Genomic DNA, 16,337 nt, shown 5'->3' with positions numbered 1-16,337 from the left:
TAAATCCAGAAGGTAGTCGCTTTCAATTCCTTGCTGCTAGGACCACTCTGTAAACCCACGTGGAGCTTGTCTGAGCAGTATAGCCAGAAAAAACGCCCAGAGGCAGATTTTAAGCAGTGAACTACAAAAGAGCTAGGAATGGTCCCAAACAACCAATTACTAACAGCTTCTTGTGCTGAGGTCACTTTCCCCAAGGACAGGTAGGCTGCTCAAGGCTCCCCACTCCCACTGGTGAGCAAAGAAACTTCCTTCTATCCAAGTAAGGTAATGGACAACACAGGAAGTACACCACAGCCCAGAATACAGCAATGCCTGTATACTGGTCTAAACTAGTCAAGAAAGGCGGGAAAACAAGGATTATTTTTTTGTTTTTTTTGTTTTTTTTGCAGAAATACACAGAAAATGCAGAGACAGTGATAAATTAGCTACACAGGCTAGCACACCTTAGTGGGCAGCCTCCACAGTTTGATTAAACAAACAAGCAAACTTTTGACTAAATTCGACTAAATGTAACTTTAAGCGCAGATTTTAAAATATTGATTACTGGCCTGAGGTAGAGAGGCCGTCACAAGCACTTTCTTATTCTACTTGTAGGAACAGGTTGCAAAGTGAAAGAGGAGGATGATTTGGGGTGGATGTTGAAAGAGAGCATTTGGTTACTGGACTATTGGCAGTTAGATATTTAATAGAATTAATAAAATATTTGTCTATGATGTCATCTGTTTCATTTGGCAGAGGGATAGGTTGTGAGGGTTTGCCTGGTCTGAGAAAATTATTAATGGTAGATCACAAATTGCAGGGTTGTTTGGTTTGGACATTTTGAAGGTTGAGGTAACACATTTTTGTCAATGTTTGCATATTTATTTCTAAGTTGTATAGTTCTCTGTTGTGTTGGTGAGTAGTGGTTGTTTTGTTATTATGCTATGCTTTCCGTAGTTTGTGTCCATCATGCATTATTTGTTTTGTTGTTTTGGGCAAGCCATGGAGCAGAGTTAGTTTTGGCATATCTTTTTGTGGGTGAGGCTTTGCTGTTTAGGACAGAGAGAAAGGTGTTACTAAAACATTGTATGGCTGCATCTAGTGGTAGTACTTTAGGCTGAGACCAAGAACATTGTTTAAGAGAATTTATAAAGTTTATTTTGTTGAAATGTTGGATATTTTGATTATGTTCTGCCTTTTATTTATTTATTTATTTATTTAATTAATTTTTCTGTATCTTGGCAAAGTACGAAAGTAGGGTGGTGGTTCTTTAGTGAATCTAATAGTGTACCCAAGGATACGTTTTTTTCCAGATTGGTGGTCAATATCCAGTCAATAATGGAACCATTCTTGCTATTTTGATGTAGTCTAGTTCAGACAGTTATTAGTTGTGAGAAGTTGAAGAGGTTTATTGGGTTAGTGCCTGTAAGAGGGTTGGAGCTAGTCCTATTGATATTTACATTTGTATGATAATAGTTTCCTGGGAGATATGGGAAGATGACCAGGACAGTAAATTGTTGAGTGTGGATTAATGAGTTTTGGGGGACTGAATGGTATGACTGTGATGATTATATTAACTCCTCCTACTTTATTTCCTTTCCTGTCACATCTGAGTATGCTATATCTTTAGGGGAGACTAGCAGAACCATTGATGTTTGGTTTTAGCCAGTTTCAGTTATTGCTATTATTACTAGGGCTGATGGACCAGCTAGTTATGGAAATCAGTGAGTTTATTGGCAATACTTGAATACTGATGTTAACTCATTTTAGGCAGTGAGTGGATTTGTATTTTGGAGTTGTTTCAGAGATGGCAGATTGAGGTTTTTTGCATTTGAGAGGGAATAGGATGAAGATTCAGGGTTGAGGTGAATATTGTCACTGAGTAGGAGAGGTTTAGATATTACAATTTAGGTAAAGAAATGTGCTTTGTCTGGTGGTGCACTGATGTAGGGTATCTCCTGACTGAATGAGGTGAAAGTCTGTTTGGTCTTAGGTAGTGGAAGTGTGTGAGAAAGATTAGACTAGATGTAATGTTTGAGTAGTGAGTTTCTTGTCCTGTATGGGGAATATGAGTGTGGTTAGTTGGGGAGTAGGATTTCACAGAATTTGAGGAGGAAAATAGACAGTATGAGTGTAAAGAATGTGAGGAGTAGCAACATGGTTGACTGGGTGTGACTGATGATTAGATTGGTGGGTTTAGTTAACCTGCTGTGGTGGAAAGGCAATTTCTTTGAGTTGTAATGACTGAGTAGGTGACAAGAATATGTGTAATTGTGGCTGTGTGGTATAGGGTTATGTTGAAATGAGCTAGATGACTGGTGGAAGAAGAGTTAGTAGAGAGCTCTGGTGATTCAAAGAGGGAGGAGCTGGGATGTGGTAGGGGAAGTATATGAAGACAGGGAGGTGGGAATTGGCAGGGGAGCAGAGTGAGACTGAATGGAACAAGGGCAAGCTGAATGGGACCTACACTCTTAAGTCAGTGTTATTCTAGTGTATAAAAATCAGTGGACTTAGCTGTTCAAAATTGTGCAGCATCAGACAACAGGAGCAGTTGCTAATTAATCTTATCTCCCGATATCAGTACTATATAGATTACAGTAGCATACTGCTATCGCTTCATAGAATGCCAAAATTGTTTAGCACTGCAAGTTATCAAACTATATATCTCAACTAATAAGAGGTTTGGTGTAAATAATTTGGTAGTAGTCTAAAAAACAATCACTCTATACTATCAGATGTTATAATGCAAAATAAATTTTGCTGCTTAAATATCACAAGATAACTTCTAATATTTCCTTTGTTTAACATTGCTATGTTTGGTGACAACATGCAGGCAGGAACTGGTGTATGGAATCCATTTTAATTTACATAGAGAAGTTTTTGAAATCTAAACTAAATGAAATTAGTCATATATTGAGAGATAAACCAAAAAAAAAATACAAAAGTGGCTGGTACTGTAAAACATCACTAGTAACCAGAAATAGCACAAAGATGAAGACACTGGTCCCCGGAACGTAGTTTAATATTCTTTAATAAAAAAAGTCCACAGAACATATACGTTTAGAGCTTTCATCAATACACATTGACTTCCTCAGAACAATTAAAATTATGTACAACCCATTTAAACAGTGTCAAGTCAAACCTGATAGGACACATTGTATGTCAATCAATACCAATAAAGTTCATAGCAATTAATAACAATTAATGGCAAGAATAATGTTGCCCAATGTGGTTACATATAAAAACAAGAATTTTTGTTTATAAAACTTACAGCATATAAGTTTTTATATATATATATATATATATATATATATATATATATATATATATATATATTTAAGCATGAGTTAAAAATCTACAAAGTTTTGTTATCCGTCAGACAGAATAAAAACTGTACATTAGTAAATATAAAAATCTCTTTATGTAGAAAAGGTAATTAGACTTTAGCTGCCTTTTCTTTCAACACAGGTGTGATTGAAACAAAATCATTAAGACCTGGATGTATGTTGGTTGCCAACCACAGTTGCCCCATCAATTCTTTTTTATTTAATATATTTTTCCAAACACAACCCCTTAAATTAATCTGAACTTCATCTACAATACCAAATTTAAAACCATAAAATTTGTTGCATACCTTGCTATGTCTGTAGAGGGCATTGGTTTCTTTTTTAATTTTTATATCTTATATATGTTCATATATTCTAGATTTCAATGCCCTCTCAGTTTTACCTATGTAGAAAGGAGTACAGGTATTACATTTAGCAAGATAAACTATTCTTTTTGTACCACAATTACCCTTTTTTAAAAAAAATACTACTTAAATAATTAGATAAAGTAACTGAGGGCTCTTGTAAAATAAATTTACACTGTTTACGTCTGCCACAAGCTTTGGTTCCCACATCTCCATTGTCATCTGTGTTTAGCTGATTCCCCTCCAGTATAGTTTTCAAAATTTTCCCCACTTTGGTCAAAAAAGTGAGTCTATCCCCACCATTTTGTAGATGTCATTATTAGCCTTAAATATGTTAAAGTTCTTATATAAGATGTTTTTGATACCTTTATAGCAAGGACTGAATTGTATGACACATGCCTGACTATAGTTACTTGAATTAGTCTCACTATTAATTTCCTTAATACTGGTGTCAGTATTTTCTACTAATTTCCTACCTAATAAAGGTTTATATTTTACACCCCAACCATCGAAAACTTCTTTAAGGGTGTTCACGACTAGTTCTACTGGATAACCTCATTCCAGGAACATAGATTTCAAAATACAAAATTCTTGTTTCAAATCCTCCTGTTGTGAAGTCATCCTAGCTATTCTGATGGCATGTCCCTTGACAAGGGTGTCCTATAGCCCTTGCTATAAAGGATTAAAAACATCTTATATAAGAACTGGAACATATTTAAGGCTAATAATGACATCTGCAAAATGGTGGGGATAGACCCACTTTTTCGACCAAAGTGGGGAAAATTTTGAAAACTATACTGGAGGGGAATCAGCTAAACACAGAAGACATTGGAGATGTGGGAACCAAAGCTTGTGGCAGATGTAAACATTGTAAATTTATTTTACAAGAGCCTTCAGTTACTTTATCTAATTATTTAAGTAGTAAAATTTTTTTTTAAAAAGGGTAATTGTGGTACAAAAAGAATAGTTTACCTTGCTAAATGTAATACTTGTACTGCTTTCTGCATAGGTAAAACTGAGAGGGCATTAACATCTAGAATATATGAACATATATATGATATAAAAATTAAAAAAAAGAAACCAATGACCTCTACAGACATAGCAAGGTATACAACAAATTTTATGGTTTTAAATTTGGTATTGTAGATGAAGTTCATATTAATTTAAGGGGTTGTGATTGGAAAAAAATATATTAAATAAAAAAAGAATTGATGGGGTAACTGCAGTTGGCAGCCAACACACATCCAGGTCTTAATGATTTTGTTTAAATCACACCTGTGTTGAAAGAAAAGGCAGCTAAAGTCTAATTACCTTTTCTACATAAAGAGATTTTTATATTTTTATATTTACTAATGTACATTTTTTATTCTGTCTGATGGATGACAAAACTTGGTAGATTTTTAACTCATGCTTATATATATAACTTATGCTGTAAGTTTTATAAACAAAAATTCTTGTTTTTATATGTAACCACATTGGGCAACATTATTCTTGCCATTAATTGTTATTAATTGCTATGAACTTTATTGGTATTGATTGACATACAATGTGTCCTATCAGATTTGGCTTGACACTATTTAAATGGGTTGTGCATAATTTTAATTGTTCTGAGGAAGTCAATGTGTATTGATGAAAGCACTAAATGTATATGTTCTGTGGACTTTTTTTATTAAAGAATATTAAACTACGTTTCAGGGACCAGTGTCTTCATCTTGGTGCTACATATATTGAGAGATACTGAACATTTTTTGAGTGATTTGTATACTAGTATAGGCCATGAAAAGAAGGCAGATGATCTTATTTTAGTGACACGCAATGTGGTGTCTCTATTTACTGTAATCCCTAATAAGGATGGGGTAGATAATATTGACAAATTTCTTAGAGATATGTTCTATGTTGATGACAGGAAAGTAGAACAGATAAGTAAATTACTTCAAATTGTCTTAGAAAACAATGTGTTCTTGTTTGGACAGGAGTTATTTTGCCAGAGCAATGGCGTATATGTGGGCACCTTGTGTGCCAATAGCTATGCCAATGCTGTAATGGCCAGGTGGGAAACTGAGGTTATGCTCTCTGGACCGTTTCAAGAGAACATATATTTTTTTAGAAGGTTTGTAGATTACCTTTTTATCTTGTGGAAAGGAACAATTAAAAAGTTTAAAGTGTTTGTGCAGTACATTAATAGTAGCACATCTTTTTTACGTTTTACTTATACTTATTCTACCAAAAGCATAGACTTCTTGTATGTGAGTATAGAAATAGATGAAAAGGGTATGATTTTTACTAAACAATATAGGAAGACATGTCATGTTAATCTTCTTTCGAATAATAGCATGCATCCACCCTATATATTTAAAATGTGAAAAATCAAATGTATAGGGCTGCCAGACTGAATGGGCATGATGAAGACTTTCTTCATCAAGTAGAGACAGTTAGTGTTGAACTGAAGGAAAGGGGATATAATGAACAAGTGATAGAGGCTAGTGTGAATGAAGTAAAGAAACTAAGGGACTCTAATGCTAGACCTTATTTTTCTAAGAAGTATAATGAAACTGAGGTGAGCGTTAATGGCAACTGTAACAATAGTAAGTTAAGAGTACCTTTTTATTATTCTAGCAATGTACATACTTATATGAATATTGTTAGGAAGCTTTGAGACATATTGAAAACAGATAAAGACATTAGGGATCTGATAGATACAGAACCCAAGTTTTTATTAAAAAATAGTAAATCATTGAAAAGACAGTTATGCTACCCAAAAATGAAGAACAAGGTCAGTGATGTTGAAGGGACTATTCCATGTGGCAAGTGGTCTTTCTGTAAGTGTATAGATATTAGCTCACAGTTTGAACATCCAGATCAGAAGAAAACTTATAATTTTAAGGACTCAGTTACATGTGAGACTTAGCATATTGTTTATTTGGCACATTGTGTGGAATGCCGGAAATTCTATGTAGGAAAGACCGATAGGTCTTGTAAAATGTGAATATGTGAGCATATCTATTTTATTAGTAAAAATAATAAGGTAAATGCATTGGCTAAACATATTATGGGTAGTGTTGAGAAACATATGTTTAAATTGTTGGCCATAGGAAGGACCTTTGAAAATATTAGAGGTGGTGATTCATGTAATGCCACCGAAGAATTAGAAGCCAAGTGGATAGTGAGGTTGAGAGCAGACACTGGCCATGGGCTCAATGAATATGTCCCAATATGATCTAAATTGAAGTCTAGACCATTTTTTAGGTAGTACATGGCTACTTATAAGTCTTATACATGTGTTTTTTATAAGTGAACTATGTTAGTTTATATGTTGATATGTGACAGTTTTTTATGTGTATTTTAGAAATACTATTATCTGATGTTGCTTTATGTCACTGACAGCTTTAAATGTGAATGAAACCATAATTGGTGTATCATGTGACTTGAGATGTGTGTATAAGAAGGTGGAATAATTTTAATTGATTTGTAAAGACATCTGAAGAAGGGTTTACCTACAAAAGCACTTGTGTTTTATTAAATGTTTTGATACTGGAACCTGAAGTCATCTTCGAGTCCTGCTGTTTTATTTGGTTCATTTTATTTTAGCAAATGTGTGCCCATGCATGCCTTAACAATACAAACACATATTTTACATTACTTTGAGCAGAAACAGTATATTGTTTGCTTGGATGGAGTATGCATGTTGTTCCTATGTGTGTGTGGTATTATTCTCACCTCCCAAATATATGCTTTGTGTTTCTACTTCAAACTCACCAAAGAATGGAGATTGTGGACAGCAGCACAGACTCAGTTTCATCTCAGTCTGACATCAGTGTGGTACACATATGATGCTTGTTTTTTGGGCTAGGGGTACTGATGCATGCTGTATTTATTGAACTACAACCATGTGAGAAATTTGACTGTGGGGTTTGTAACTCCTTCCTAATCATAAGGATACACAGAAGGTGACTATATTTTTTAATGGGAAAATCAGCTACAAAAGGTGAGAAAGAATCATAGATTGAGAGGGGTACTGCAGTGGTTCAGCATGAAGTAGTACAAGTTCCAGACATGACTTCAAGTAACCTAGATGAGAGTATAAAGCAGCTGTACACAGACTTGGTTAAAATAAGTGAAACACTGAAGGATTATATGAACACAAGCAATAAAAAGCTGGAAAAATGGAAGAAACTTTAAACAGATATTCAGATAAGGTGACAGAACTGCAAAACTCCGAGGCTGAAATGAAGAAAAGGGTGGCTGAATATGGGAGTGCACAAGAAGAGATGTTCCAAAAAAATAATAGAATTAGAGGACAGAGCACATAAGGATAACCTGAGATTTTATGCTGTACCAGAGAAGTTGGATGGAACAGACTGTATTAATTTGATGAAAGCACAAATAAGAACCTGGACTGGTATTCCACAACAGGAACTGTTAATTGAAAGGGCACATTGTGTGGATGCTCCAAATCTGGTTACTAAAGAGACAACCTAGACCTTTAATAGTAAAAATGCAGTCTTTTTGACAGATGGAGCTGATTTTGACAAAACTGTGGCAGAAAGATAAAGTGCTAAAAGTGGGAGATAGTAGAGTGTTTTTGTGAATGATTACTCAGTGTACACCAGGCAGAAGAGGAGTAAATATATTCTATTATTTAGGGAATGTCAAAACCCATGCGTGAAATTCAAACTGCTGTACTCATCCATCTTCAAAGTGCTTTTCCCTGGAGGGGCAACATCATTTTTTGATAAAGTACATGCTAAGGAGGAAATACAAAAGTTTGTCCGACAAATAGTGAGCAATGAATCAGAAGGAGGTTCTGCTTCGTGTTCTCCTGATGATAAGGACTACAGAGAGAGTGAACCCAAGAAGTCTTTTCCACTGTTTCAATTGCCTGAGAGAAAGAAGAAAACATAAGAGTCAACTAGAAGAATCTTATAATATGTTGGAAATGAAGCAGAGACAGGATTTGGGAGATGGAAATTAACAGGATTAAAGCTAGTAACGTGGAAATCGACAACTCTGGGATGATAAAGCAATGATTATATTTGTGGAAGAAGACAGAAAAATCTGAAAATATTGAACTTGTGGGGAACTTTAAAGCTTATATCCTACTTCATGTTGTTAATGTTCAGAGAATAAAATCAGTTACTTGTAAACAAACAAATGTGGGATTCAAAGCAATAATTAGATTTGTGAAACATAACAGTGTGATGCCCGTGCACTGGCCCAGTAATCAAGGAGTCTCAATCCTCATCACAAACACCAGTGAGGGGCATCCATATAGGGAAAGGATAATAAATACACACACAGTAAAGTTTTCCTTAAGAGCACACAGAGATCACAGTCAGTCTGGGCTGGTTTCTTCCTATCTCTCCAGGTCCCCAATAAGACTCCCCACTGGCACAGCTATAGGGTCAAGATCTCAGCCTAGTGGGCAAGCTGAAACCTCCAGCACCCTCTCTGTCCAACCAGTGCTTCACATCCTTGCCCAAGTAGCTGACACACACACACACACACACACACACACACACACACACACACACGCACACACACACACACACACACACACACACACACACACACACACACACACACACACACACACACACACACTTTGAGATAAGAGTTATTTACAACCACACAGACACTCCTGGGGAAGGCTGGCACAAGTTCTCTAGCTGTACCCCTTTTATCCAGACTATACGGTAGAAATCACTGCCACCACCCACTAATATTTATCAGCTACCAAAAGGCCCTTATGAAAGAGTGTCCAATTATACTGTGCAATATTATTATCCAAATGGTAAGTGTGACTGAACAGCAAGGCTATTGGAGTGGCTTTGTACAATATCACTAAATACATGCAATGTACCCTTAGAGCTTAAATTATCTCTACACAAAACAGCCACAGTTGAAAGGTTTAAAAATATTTAATAATAAATAATAAAAACACAAGATAATACTTCTTACTACACAGTGCTAGGCAAGAGTTCAGACACAGGAAAATGCATAAAATAATACAGTAGTATAGTTCTGGTATCAATGCCGAAAAACAATTAGTCTAATCTTCCTATGTCCTAGCTATATCAAGGGAAAACACAGTTCTAAAATAAACTTACATATAGAGCAAGACATTGCTGGTGATGTTGGATGTTCTCAAGACAAATGCTAAAAAGCTCTCATTCTTTCTGTCCTTAAATTGATAACACAGTACCACTAATTCACTTCAGATTACATCATTTCTTTCTGGTTCCCAGACTAATAGAAACTCAGAGGTTAATAGCCCTTTTGATCTTGCAGCTGATTAGGAAGTCAGAACAATAAAATAAATTATACATGTAAATTCTAGCCATTAATAATGGCCTCAAAACAATAGGCAAAATGCCTCCCTCTAGACATCTTGGCTATGAGTTTTAGATCAAAGAATTTCACAATGCTTGACTTATCAGCTTTCTTACAGCAGAGTGCACTGTTGTTACATTTTTTCAGTTCAACATCCAATACAGTCTTTTCACCTTTAAGAGAACAAGCCCGTAGCTTACATTAATATTTACAAATGACAGAATTATCTACAAAATTCTATCCAGCTAGTCTGGCAGCCTTCACCTATCTTCACCCCCCCCCCCCCCCCCAGAAGAACTCAAGATAGTTTTTCAAGTGACCCTTGAGAAACGTTGCTTGAAAGAGTTAGGTCTATCGGAGTATACCTTACCCCATTTCCTGTCTTGAGAGACCATCTGCATTGGCATTGCTAATCCCACTGCGGTGCTGCACTGACATATCATATGCTTGCAACCCTAGGCTCCATCTTAGCAACTTAGCAGTTTGCTGGCTGGCTCTGTTTAACCATGTTAGGGGATTGCGATCTGTAACTACAGTGAATTGTCCTCCATACAGATAAGGCTGAAGTTTCTGCAGTGCCCACACTATGGCTGGACATTCCTTTTCTACAGCTGCATAGCATTCCTCCCTGGGTTGGAGCCTACGACTGAGATAACCCACTAGGTGCTCTTCTCCCTCTGAAGAAATCTGGCTAAGTAGAGCCCCCACCCCATGGTTCAAAGCATCCACCTGCACAACAAATTATTTGCTGTAATCTGTACTGGCTAACACAGGGGGTCCTCCCAAAGCTTCCTTAAGCTCCTGCAATGCCTAATCACAGGCTGTGGTCCATACTACCTTATCTGCCCTGTTCTTCCTTGTCAGATCTGTGAGGGGAGCAGTTATGGTACTATAACTATAAACAAACTTTCTGTAGTACCCTGCTGTCCCTAAGAATGCCCTCACATGCTTTTTGGTAATAGATGCAGACCTTGCCTGAATGGCTTCTACTTTGGCAGGTTCTGGCCTGATCCTACCACTCCCCACTTTTTGTCCCAGGTAGGAGACCTCTGACATACTCACCTGACATTTGATGGGCTTAATGGTCAACCCTGCCCTCTGTAGTCTGTCCAGCAACTCCCTGACATGTTGAAGGTACTCTTGCCAGGAATGGCTTTAGATGGCAATATCAACTATGTAAACAAGGGCAGACCCTCCTGCCCCTGCTAGGATATGATCTAACAGTCACTGGAAAGTCTCTGGGGCATTTTTCATCCCAAAGGCATCCTTGTGAACTCATAAAAGCCAAGAGGAGCCACAAAGGCTGACCTCTTTCTATCACTGGGAGTCAAGGGCACCTGCCAGTAACCCTTGGTAAGATCACTGGTTGTAAGATACTTAGCCCCATCCAGCTGCTCTAGGGCCTCATCTGTCCTAGGCATGGGGTAGACATCTGACTCTGTGTGACTATTTAATTTCCTGTAGTCCACACAGAACCTAGTGCTGCCATCCTCCTTTGGCACCAGCACCACTGGGGATGCCCAGGAACTGTTGGACTCTTGAATTACCCCTAGTTCCAACATTTCCTGTATCTCCTCCCTCAGAGTCTGTTTGACTCTCTTAGGCACCCTATAAGGAGCCTGCGTAATTGGCCTTTGGGGTCCTGTATCCACCTGGTGCTGCACCAGGTAGGTGCACCCTGGTATCCCAATGAACATGCACCCAAATGCCTGTAACACTGCTCAGATTTCTTGAACTTGGGTAGGAGATAGCTGCTGGGACATTGCTACCCCTTCCACTGAGGTGTCTGTCTGAGCCTCACTGAGGAGATCAGTCACCAGATCTCCCTCAGACTCCTCCTGCAAGTCACTGCAAATACTCAGCACAAAGGCCTTCCTATCATAATAATGTTTTGTCATGTTAAAATGGTACAATTTATGCTGCTGCCTCATGCCTATCAGTTCTAACATGCAGTTAACATCACTTATCTTTCTTACCACCTTGTAGGGTCTCTCCCAAGCTGCTTGCAGCTTGTTGTGTCTGACAGGAATGAGAACCATTTCTTGCTGCCCTACAAAATACTCTCTAGCTCGAGCATTCCTGTCATACTATAGATGTTTCTGTTGTTGGGCTTCTGCCAGGTTCTCCTAAGCCCTTGGTTTCCCTTAGCCTTGTCCTGAGGATTAGAGCATATGCAACAACAGACTCCTTGTGAGGTTCACACTCACCTTTCCACTCACCACAAATTAAATTTAGAGGTCCACTCATCCTATGCCCATACAGCAACTCAAATGGTGAAAAACCCATGGATTCCTGGAGAACCTCTCTTTAAGCAAATAACAGATGGGGCAAATATTTATCCCACTCACTCTTAAACTGGTCTGCAAATGCCTGTAGCATGAACTTGATTGTAGAGTTTAATCTTTCAACAAGACCATTAGTCTGGGGGTGATAGGGGGTGGTCCTCAGGTGCTTCACCGCACAGTACTTCCACAGACAAGCCAGCAGGTCTGACATGAAATTGGCACCTCTTTTGGGAAACCTACCCTGCTGAAAATCTCTAACGAAGCATTTGCCACCTTTTATGCCTCAGCGGAGGACAGAGTCAGTGCCTCAGGGTATCTTGTAGCATAATCTACTACCACTAGGATATACTTTTTCCTTGTGGAACTTGGGGTACTCAGAGGCCCTACAATATCCAGAGCTACCCTCTGAAATGGCTCATCAATCACAGGCAAATGCATGAAAGGAGCTCTCACCTTGTCTCCTGCCTTGCCTACCTTTTGGCACTGGTCACAAGTCCTGCAGTACCCTGTTACATCTCTGGAAATTCCAGGCCAGTAGAAGTTTTGCATAATACATCTCTTTGTATGTTTTATACCCATATGACCTGCTAAGGGAATATCATGGGCTATGGCTAGAAGCACCAGATGGTAAGCTCTAGGCAGTACCAACTGCTGTACCCTCTTACCTTCTAGCCCTCCCTCAGGGGTCCACTCTCTATACAGTAACCCTTTGTCCCAGTATACAGATTCCTCCTTCCCTTGAGAATCAGATGCATCACTAGTTACCTGCCTCAGGCCTTGCAATGTAGGGTCTGAGAGCTGAGCCTCTCTCATCTTTCTCTTTGTAACCCTTCCCAGCTCCCCTTCCACAGAAAGTCTTTCATCCTCTGACAGTGATGCCTCACTGTCAGCCTGGGTACTACTACTCACCTATACCTTTGCAGTCACTCTGTCCAAGGGAACATCAATGCTCACAAGCAGCAGTGGCTCCTCTTCAGTCTCACTGCTACAGAGTAGCTCCCTCCCTGAAGTAACCACCTCACTAATCCTGGCTGCAAGTATGCAGTCTGTCTGGGTCTCACCCAGGCTACCAGACCCACATGCTTGTCTCCTAGCCTGACTGCATGTAACTGCATAAGCACATGATATTGCCTCATCCAAATCCTTCCCTATCAGGACATCTGCAGGATGGTAGTTCAGTACCCTTGTTGTCTCAAGACAACCTACTATTGGCATTTTGTCTTTCCCACTAAATGGCTCTCTCACCTTTTGTTCCCGATCTTGCCTCAGTGGATATCTGTATGGCACATAGCCCCACTGGTTGCATTCAAAATATTTAACCCTAGGTCCTGGTCGTGTACCTGGACTAGTGGCTTCCCCTGGTACTGGCAGATTCTGTTGTGGTAGTCTGTGCTACCCACCATGGGTTCCTTTAGACCCATGAGCAGTACTGGGGGTCCCTTTCCTATGCAGAGATGCCCTGCTTGCTAGGTATAGGTCTCCCTTCTTCCCCAAATCATCTGAAGTAGCACATTGTCTATAAGCTAACCAGATCCTCATGTCCTCAGGCAAAGTGCTAAAGGCTTGTTCCCTCACCAAAAGGTCTGCCCTTCTAAAGTGGTGACCTGACATCCACTCACCCATCAGCAACATATTCACACAAATTTTCAACTGCCATTCATCTATGCTCACAAAACCTTTTCCTATAAGTTTCTGGTGTTAGCTTAAAAAATTCTAGCAAGCATTTCTGAACAGTAGTCTAATCAAAACATTCCTGATCATAAGTTTTAGACAACATAGTTACAGCTTTACCATGGTGTAAGGGGGACAGGAACCATACCCAGACCTTTTGGTCAACATCATACTGTTCACATACCCTCTCAAACATGTGAATGAAACTATCAAAATGATCCCCCTCTGTAAACTATGGAAGAAATGTATTGACCTTTTGTGCTTCTGGGGTCCAGTTACTCCCTTCCCCATTACCTCCATGGCTCTGATGAAAAGCCAGCATCTCCTTTTCATGCTGTCTCTGCCTTTCCTTTTCCTCAGCTTCCAGGCATAGAAGTTTCTCATTCTCCTCAGCTTGCAAATGTCACAGTTTCTCATTGTCCTCACTCTCTAGATACCTCAGTCTCTCTGCTTCTTCTGTTTCCACAAGCTTGGCCTCCAACTCAAGTTTCTTTGGCTCCAGATGGATTTTTAAGTCCTCAGTAGAAAGGTTGAGCTGTCCATTCACTGAGTGTGGTACATCTCCACTGCCAGTCTGATCATCCTCCTGGTTGCTGTTTTCTGATGCAGCTGTGACCAAAACTGCAATCATGTCTGCCTTAGTCAGGTTTCCATGAACCAGTCCCTCAGCCTGACACATCTCAGCCAAATGGCTCCTTGTCAACTTTCCATACTCCTCTGCTGACATGCTTGCCTGCTCTCCCTGACTAACTAAGCTAACAAAAGAAATAAAACAATTGTGATCTTAACTCTGAGTATTCACTGCATGGCTGATTTAGAGTACAAAAACACCTTCAGAGATCACTGTACACAAGCTACAGGAAATCATACTATCCACACCACTACAGGCCAGTTAGTATTTGCCAACCAATTAATATGTGTGGTGGATATCCCACCACTGCCAAACAATTAATATGTGACACCTGTGCACTGGCCCACCAATCAAGTATTCTCAATCTTCACCACTAACACCAGTGAGGGGTGTCCATATAGGTGAACAGATAAAAAATACACACACAGTAAAGTACAATTTCCTTTAAGAGTACACAGAGATCACAGTCAGTTTGGGGCTGGTTTCTCCCTTTCTCGCTAGGTCCGCAATAAGACTTCCCACTGGCACAGCTATAGGGTCCAGATCTCAGCCTAGTGGGCAAGCTAAAACATCCAGCATCCTCTCTGTCCAACCAGTGCTACATGTCCCTACCCAAGTAGCTGACACACACACACACACACACACACACACACACACACACACACACACACACACACACACACACACACACTTTGAGATAAGTGTTATATACAACCACACATACACTCCTGGGGAAGGCTGGTGCAGACTCTCCAACTGTGCCCCTTTTACCCAGACTATACAGTAGAAGTCACTGCCACCACCCACTAATATGTATCAGCTACAAAAAGGCTCTTATGAAAGGGTGTCCAATTATACTGTGCAATATTATTATCATCCAAATGGTAAGTGTGACTGGACAGCAAGGCTACTGGAGTGGCTTTGTACAATACCACTAAATACATGCAATGTACTCTTAGAGCTTAAAATATCTCTACACAAAACAGCCACTGTTGAAAGGTTTAAAAATATTTAATAATAAATAATAAAAACACAAGACAATTCTTACTACACAGTGCTAGTCAAGAGTTCAGACACAGGAAATGCATAAAATAATGTAGTATAGTTCTGGCATCAATACAGAAAAACAATTAGTCTAATCTTCCTATTTCCTAGCTATATCAAGAGAAAACACAGTTCTAAAATAAACTTACATATAGAGCAATACAGTGCTGGTGATTTTGGATGTTCTCAAGACAAATGCTAAATGCTCTCATTCTTTATGTCTTTAAATTGATAACACAATATCACTGATTCATTTCAAATTACATAATTTCTTTCTGGTTCCCAGGCTAACAGAAACTCAGAGCTTAATAGCCCTTTTGATCTTGCAACTGGTCCGGAAGCCAGAGCAATAAAAGAAATCATACATGTAAATTCTAGCCATTAACAATGGCCTCAAAACAATAGACAGAATGCCTCCCTCTAGACATCTCGGCTCTGAGTTTTAGATCAAAGTATTTCACAATGCTTGACTTATCAGCTTTCTTACAGCAGAGTGCACTGTTGTTACATTTTTTTCAATTCGACATCCAATACAGTTTTTTAACCTTTAAGAGAACAAGCCTGTGGCTGTGTATACTTACAAATGACAGAATTATCTACAAAATTCTATCCAGCTAGGCTGGCAACCTTCACCTTTCTTCACAAACAGAATAAGAGGATTTGGAAATATTGGATTTTTGTGGACTTTGCTAAATCTGTAGGGGAC

The sequence above is a fragment of the Protopterus annectens genome, chromosome 16.part0 (assembly GCF_019279795.1).
Source record: "Protopterus annectens isolate FY-2018-M chromosome 16.part0, PAN1.0, whole genome shotgun sequence".
NCBI lineage: Eukaryota > Metazoa > Chordata > Ceratodontiformes > Protopteridae > Protopterus > Protopterus annectens.
Note: the sequence above shows the minus strand (reverse complement) of the source record.